The sequence below is a fragment of the Spodoptera frugiperda genome, chromosome 30 (assembly GCF_023101765.2).
Source record: "Spodoptera frugiperda isolate SF20-4 chromosome 30, AGI-APGP_CSIRO_Sfru_2.0, whole genome shotgun sequence".
In the NCBI taxonomy this organism is placed as follows: domain Eukaryota; kingdom Metazoa; phylum Arthropoda; class Insecta; order Lepidoptera; family Noctuidae; genus Spodoptera; species Spodoptera frugiperda.
Genome location: NC_064241.1, coordinates 9132555 through 9141211, shown reverse-complemented (window position 1 = coordinate 9141211; position 8657 = coordinate 9132555).

Sequence of the window (8657 nt, the reverse complement as noted above, 5' to 3'; positions counted from 1 at the left end):
ACAAACATTAAGTTAAAGAACGACAACAGCCTAAATACTGTTAGTCTTTCGAGTCCCTAATGCTGTGTAAAGTCATCAAAGTAAAGAAAGCATGCTTGCTGAGCTACGGTTAACCCAACCATATGTACTCCCGGAGATCGCTCAGTCAGGTTATACCCGACACTTTGGAAGACGGTGCTGTCCATGCTTTGACATCTGTTTTTATTCGTATGATGAAAATTCCAGGTTCTTTGTCAAATTTAAAGTCGGTTTACTCCTGTTTTTAACTGGTCTCATTTTTCTGATCTTTATTCATACATACTAAAATCGTGAGCGTGTAGATCAATATCTGTGTAAAGACTAAGAAATTGTAATTCCGAAAGGAATAACTCAAATTACGTTGTATAATTTTATCTAGCCAGTTAATCAGAAAATCTTAATCTACATGATTAAAAACTTGTTTCAGTTTTCATACAATATAATCCCAGAAATTCATACTTCTAAAATTCACATTTAAAAATGTAGTGTAAATAACAGAAAAGCAATTTTCCGCAGTACCGCAAGCTGTACATTGCAGTGCAGTAGGTAGGGCTAGTCAACGTTCAACGTGAGCTAAAACTAGTGATTAATGGTAGACGCCCGCCGCGGGCGCCGCCGGCCGACGACTGTGGCTGCGGGCAGACCAGACCAGGTAAGTGTAGATGCGATTTAAACTTTATTAAAAACGAGAAAACGAGGTTTCTACCTATTTAATCTCTTAAATTAATAAATTGAACGCCGTGGTAGTCACCGGTGATTGACGTTAGCGGAGGATTTGCTTTTAACAGTTTTCTATTGGCAGTCAAAGACATAACAATAGTTGTAAAATCGAATGCATAAGTGGCAACTGGCCAGTAACTGTGCCAGTCTGCAAGTGAAGTGAGTCTCTTTTGGATTGTGGTTGATGTATCAGTAGCTCCATCTTAATATCTTCCGAAATTCACATCAAATACAGGTGTGTAATTACAACTTATTTAGTATCGAAAGATCGTATAGAAAATAGAAGAATAGAAATCTAATAAAAATTAATACGTTTACTGCATTCAGTTTTTCTTGCGTGCTTAAAGGAAAATAATGCTGGGTTTCCACATTTGTTTGTATTTTTATTTACAAGGAATAGCGTTCTATTACTAAACAAAGTAAAATATAATAGTTATATCTAAATTCTTATACTTATTTTTCAACATTTATTATTTTGTCCATTCTGTAATTTTTCGCCTTATTCTTTGTTCGTAGTAAATCGTTTCTCCAGGACTTGATTAAAAGTTCGCTGTGCAATGTTGCAATGGGATTTCGATATGGAAACGGCAATGTTTATAAGTCTCTAGACGGGAAAAATAATTATTTGTTTCTTATGTGCTTACATCCTTTCTATTGGGTAAGTACAACTCACACTAACTGCAAATGTTTTGATGCTAAATTAAAGAATATTTTATTACAAAGATAATTGTCTAAATTTCTAGCCATTTTCATTTTTAAATATAGTTCAGTTGTTATTTTTAAGCTTACCAATGCGTACTTGCTTCCTACTATCGAAAACAGTATTTTTGCTGAAAGGTATCGTGAAAATTGTGGGTTACTTTTTAAAGGCATAATTTAAAATAGGTATCTCTGTTAACAAAATTTCTTATCAAAATTTAGAGCTCAATTTTTCGTACATTTTAATACCAGCATTGGTAGCAATACAAAGCAAACGGCTAATCGAAACCGTGCGACTAAGCGTGCAAGCGTAACGTGGAATAACAGACACACCAGCCAGTTTCCCAGGGATCCGCTCCAGTAATAATAATGAGAAGGTACCTCCTAAGCCGACGAATAGCGAAAATATCAAAAGGAAAAAAACATTCGGGAAATCTCTACCGACCAATACAAAAAGACCCCCAAAGAAAAACTACGAAACCGCTGCCCTATCCAATTTTCCTTAAGTAAGAAGGGGCGGGGGAGGTCATAGTAATCTGGAAGATGCCCGTATAAAGTAGAGTCTGTTTTTGCTAGAAACATTTTCTCGTTACTTTGCGAAAGTTTCTTCTTTTGTCTATCTTTTTGTGGCCGTCGTCGCGTGTTTTATTGTTATTTCATTAGCTTTGTACTGATTATTTTCCTTGTCCAGTTCGAAATGTATTTTTTGAGTCAAATTAATTAAGAAAGATATCTGATTTTCTGTTGTGTTGTTTGTTTTTGCTGTCTATCAAACAATAATGTAAATAGTGGTGTAACATTTGAAATTTTAAAGTAACAAAATTCGACCATTTTTCAAATGTTAAAGTTTCCAGGCTGATGACTGTTGATGAAGCGAAAGAGGTAAGCAAGATTCGTAGCAATTCTGTGTTTCATAGTCTCTACCTACCCCCGTGGGAGACAAGCGTAAAGTTATGTATGTATATATAAAGTTTCCTCGATACCTAGATATAACTACAATCGACCCTACACGCTGAACTTACGAACGGTATCACAAAGAAACAGTAATAACTTCTAATGATAATAAAATCACCACAAAATAAACAGGAGCTCAACAAGCCGTAAATGATTACTTTCAACTACCAATTACCATTCAAAGTACATTAAATTGTACAAGAACCATTAGCAACATAATATTCTAATAACGAACTATTGTCGACAAAAAATATTTATCCTTAAAAATTCGTCACGGTTCGAACCTATGGACTATTTAAAAATCGCATAAGGCAACTTTTTTTAATTAATAATATAAAGGAAGGCCTTTCAAAGAAAAGGTCGGAACGTTTCAAACGTAAACGGCATGAATAATAGTTTTAAATGTATTTGAATAAGCAGTTCATTAATTATGTCGAAGGGTATAATAGTAATTTTTGACGTGGCCCTTCCTGCGTACACTGCTTTCGCTCAGTTACACAATTTTTCTATGGAAGGTCTGGCTTTGGGAGCTGTCGACATGTGGTAGGAAATATTTAAGCTTCTTATCAGTGTTGAAGTGTCTAAATCGTGGAGATAGTTTCTTGTATTCTTCTTAGGAGTACCTACCAACTTCGGGTCGGACAACCAATTTCTAAATGATTTAAAAAGTGTAGGTTTGGTGATATTGTAGGCTGTTACGAATTTTTTTCAATAAATAAAATTCTAATAGTAAAATAAAACCATTTGAATTTTCGCACGATGTAGGTAAACTGTTAACATTATGGTGAACTTTTACATTTTGAATATTTCAAGACGAATTAAATTAATGAGACGATACCTTTTATATCATTATGATAAATGTTCTCGCCAAGACGACAGTTCAAAATGTCGTGTGCTTAAAAAAGTCCTACCTCTATTATAATAGGGACCATTTTTTAATCCATCAGATGTCGTTAGTTTTGGCACAGATGCAGAGCCAAGATCCCCGTCAAGTAGTGCTTAAGTTTAGCTGTACAACATAGGGTCTTCACGTGATTAATAGTTCTCATTACGTAGAAAGGTGAGCCCCTGCATGTCAGATTTTCATGTTCGCACACGTGGCAGCCCTGTCCGGCGTGAGATTAGTGCCATAATCCAATTTGTATGGAGTTACTTGAGATAGTGGGAGGATTATGACAAAGGTGTTACTTGTGTACATTCCTTAATATATGTATACCAGAATTTGTACAAACAGTATTTTTGGAAGAAACAATAAACCTATCAACAATTTATATTTCAAAGTCAAAGCATTTATTTCAATTAATCCTAAATTAGGCACTTTTGAAACGATTTCATAGCTCATCGACCTCTTCAGATCCTATTATAAAAAATAAATGACAGTGCTTCCAACTACATACACGAAATAAATCAATTAACCACCAAATCAAATTGCCAAGAACCTCATCAACGCAAAAACAAAGGCAAATCACCATATTTGAACTCACATGACCACACTCACTATGGTTCCTGAAAGCTGAAAGGTCTCGGGTCGGGCCAATTATGAAAATAGCGCACCTGCGCTTGTCAAACGCGGCCGCGCTTGTCTGCCGCCCCGCGATAGTCATTAATCTCCTCTTTCCTTATACATTCCTGGTACCACGGTGCCGGCTCTCCGCTCTATGAAATTGTGTTCTCCGCAAATAGAAGGTTTTATTATTTAGACGTTTTACTGGATTTTTTGGGATATTTTTTTTTTATTTTTGTAATAAAATACTTCTATTGGATTTTTAAAAATAGTTTAACTGTTTGCTTGTAGTTTAGTTTAGCTTCTTCTATTAATAATGGTTTAAGATACATTTATAATTGCTAAAAATAACCAAAACGAGCCTGTTCCATAATTGGCGCCATAACCTAGAAAATTTGAATAGATTATTTAATATTTTATCCACAATATGGTGTGTATATATTGTATCTAATATAAAATCCAGAAAAGCACATTTTATTACAATTTGATTCCATTAGGTCACGAAATATACATTATAATCAGGCAGGCGTCTGTCGCTACGTTCTTCTATCAAAAATTAATGTCATGTCTGCGATCGACTAGAAAGAAGGGTGCTACACTGCTTTTCGATTTTCCATTAAACACAGATAGTGGCGCCATCTCTTGAGTAATAGCATAAATAAAAAAGCTTCCCTTGCACTGTTTTACCGTCAACTAGCGACATCTTGTAGTGAGTAGCAGAACTAAAGTCTGCAGCGAAACTATTGATTTTTGGAGCTTTGAATACATTAACGCGTTATTCCCCTCTGTCTGTCTGCTAATTTATTGCTGCACCGGGTAATATTGTTGTTTTAAGCAATATAGCTGTACCTCGTTGTAGCGTTCACATTAAATGAAATTGCACGTACGTTGTGCTTATATCAAAACGGGATTTTGTGGACGGTAGTACATTTGTATTTATTATATATTTTTATAATAATAATAAAATATGTATGGTATTACAAAATTCCATAACTTTTGATATAAGTACTTAATATTAATTCTGGCTTCGTGTTCTTCATGAATTTATAACTGTACTCCTATAAACAATATTCTTTAACTTTCATGTTTCAACAATAACTTTTAGGATTCTTGGTAGGATTTATTTTTTATATATTCTATGTTAACTTATTCAGAATTTAATTTGAAAACCTCTATTACTACTTTTTACAAGCTTCTTTTTATGAGCGATTTAATTTAACTAATCAAAATATTGTCAGAAACTTGTCTTTATAATTGTTAAAACAGCAACTACATTTATTAGTTTCGTACATTTATTATTATTTTCTAGTTTGGGTAAAATAAAACCAAGGAATTGAATTATATTTTTTTTATTAAAATGCATACGCACAATACACATATTAATATCAGCAAATACAAATAATTTAAAACAATATAGAAATAATGCAGTCTTATAATATACAGGTAAGAATATTTATTGATATGGAATAAATACACGATTAAGTTTTCCTTCCATTAAAATAAATACTTTGATAGTGTTCATTAATTTAAGAAAATTTTATGTATTCTAGGGATATTACTTCAAAGTGACTTCAGTTATCTACACATAGATAATGTATTATTTAGGGTACCACATAGTGTTGTTTCAAATTGTACTAAAAATTTATAGAGACTGTCAGTCCACACAATTTTATTTAAGCGTGGCAACGAGTCATACATTACATATTCCGAAGCGTTAATTGGCAATTAAGATCAATTAATTTTAATGGAAAGGCATACCTGACGTACAGTAGCAAAATATTAACAGTACACACTGTACCTTTTTATAATTTTGTTTTTGTATTACAAATATCTATGTCGGTATATTAAGTATTAGACTAGATGTTACTGTTATAGTTATTTCTAAATATGTTACTTGGTTATAAGATATTACATTTCGTGAAACTGAGAGAACCCGACTCATTTCCTAGAGATATTTAGTAATATTTTATATATATAGTGATGTATATCTATAGTAATATATACTATCTTTAGATGATGAGTTGAGTCGAGATGAGAATATTATAAGTTTAGAAGTCTTAATATAATGTATGGCAAGTCAATAAAAAATTGGCATTTTTATAATTACTATATTTTTTTGCTCATTGATTACTTTTAACAATTTGATTTTGTTATGTTCTGTTCTTGGCAAGCAAAACAGTATCGGGTATATTAACAATAATGATTAAAATTATTTTCAAATAAGTGCTGGTAGTATAGTAAATTATTGTTGGGCCTTTACAAACGTGCGAACTGTCATAACTCATAATTATTAGATCTCTCACTCATATTCATGCCCAACTATAGCCATTATAATTTCCTAATTGGAGTATCTGCTATTACAATTTCATTGTTTTAAGTACAAGTGACCTATTTTATTTAGATTTTTATAAAATACAATATTACTATGTTAAAATACAATATATCAAAGTGCAGATGAAACAGTTTCAATCGTTTCGATTACACATAAATATGCAAGTACAAGGAAATTAATGGTTTATCGATGCACTTGCACTATGTGGTGGAAAAACTGATCATTTTGCAGCAATTGAAGTAATTACAGTGAAACTTGGTTAACTGGGACCTGGATAAGTGAGAAACCTCCACAAATGGAACTCATACTGAGGTCCCTACCCATTGGCACTGAATTACCTCTATTAGTGGGACAAACAACCCTCTTTATCTGGGATTCGTTCTTTCGATTTATCATCTTAGTTACCTCTATAACTGAGACAGCATGTGAATTTTAATGCATAAACCTGAGTAACTGAGACAACATCATTTTGTTTGTTGATTTACTTATTCTTATTCATTTATAATGTGCACATAACACATTGTTTTATTTAAGAATCACACCTTTTTATGTGAAATAACCGGTATGGTCACCTCTATTAATGGAACCCTCTGTAAATGAGACAAATATTTATTTATATCTGGTTATCTGAGACACTGGGTTAGTGGAATACCTCTATAAGTGATACCAATTTGAAGGTCCCTTGATGTCTCACTTAACGAGGTTTCACTGTATAATATATATCATAATTACTTTTGATTACATTTTCATACAGACAATAATAATTGTTACATATCTAGGTATCGATTGGAAAACATTGTAATAACGACATTATGTATAATACATATTTGGTCCAAAATTAAAAGTAGAAAATGAAAAATAATGAGATAGACAACTTTTTGATAATACTATTATTGGTTTCGATGGGCACTTTCGATTTTGGACCAAAATTTTACAAGTAATTTACAGTGATACATTTTACAAGTATTTTAAGTTTTATATAATAAGAAAAAGTATTGAATTGAACATAATATTAAGTATTTATAAAATACTCAGCTAATTTCAATTTATTCCACAAACTTTGCATTTGTGTATTTCATAATCGTAATGACGACATGACCAAATATTGTGAATAATATTGCAATGTTTTTTAAATAACTATCGTTGTAGATATGTATTGTATTCAACGGCAACTACATATATGTATTGCAAAGTACCTATTGTTGCTATTGTGTAATTCATTGAGGCTACAAATTGAATTAATTGAAGATTAACTAGACACAGAGCGGAACAAAGACTCACCATTAGGTACTTATTTGAAACTAATTCAATCAATTTACTTTTAAGTGTAATAACTGCAAAGATTTATATTGCAGTTATTTGTATTTTGTTTTTTATAAATTCAATTTTAAATAATAAATTGGATTATTTGAACGTAAAAATGAATGTAGTTTGTTAAACATTTGTTAAAATGTTTTATAATAATATAAGAATTTCACAATAGTACAATTCGAATTATGTTTACGATATAAAATCGTTATACATATTTCCTTTACACATAGTAATAGCCAATGAAAAGAAATATTTATTACAGCAATATTGAAGGAAATATTCATAAGAAACAAGATTCCCTTCGCAGCCCATTTCCATATTCGGAACAATAAGGAACATTCATTCTGTATGTGTCGGGAATATTATTTTTCCTACTACGTGTTTAGAATTTCATATTTATTAATAATTTCATATAAATTGATGCGTGCCTCGTTTTTCTGATATTGTTCAGAAATCAGAATCTTATTTTAGCAGTTTTTGAATGTAATAAGATTCTTCATATTGCGGAGAAATATGTTAATAAGTGAGATTTTTGAATTTAGCTGAGTTTTTGATATGTATATTTTATGGTTTTGCAAATCGATATTGTAATAAGAATCTGCATTGTAACAGACTTACCAATACGTAACACAAAAATACATATTTTAACAAACATGAAAAATAAGTGTCGCCGTAAGATAGCCTGTTAGTAATTTGTGCAATAATTTTAAAAGTAAATTGTGAAATTTTATAATAATAAAGATTCCATGCAGCAAAACAAAAAAAGATAGATAAAAAATTAAAATTATTACTGGTAATAAAATTAAACGTAGGATGCAAAATTAAGAGTTAAAATTTCCGCGTTCTAAATTTGACAAATAGCTTTTCGTCGAGGTTATATTACGGCGGCGGGCACAGATAAAATACAATAGAGAATTTTTCCATAGTGATGTCATCGTTGTCTTGAGTATCTTGAATCGTTGCAGTGCATGCACCACACAAACCTCTCTAGAACCGAATTTGTCGCCTCACTTCAAACAAATTCGGATCTACAGGGTAGATGTAGGGCACTAATATTGATGCCGAAGGCACCAAGTTTCTGGAATTTTCTAGAACACTTTCTTGAGCTTTTCTGTAAAT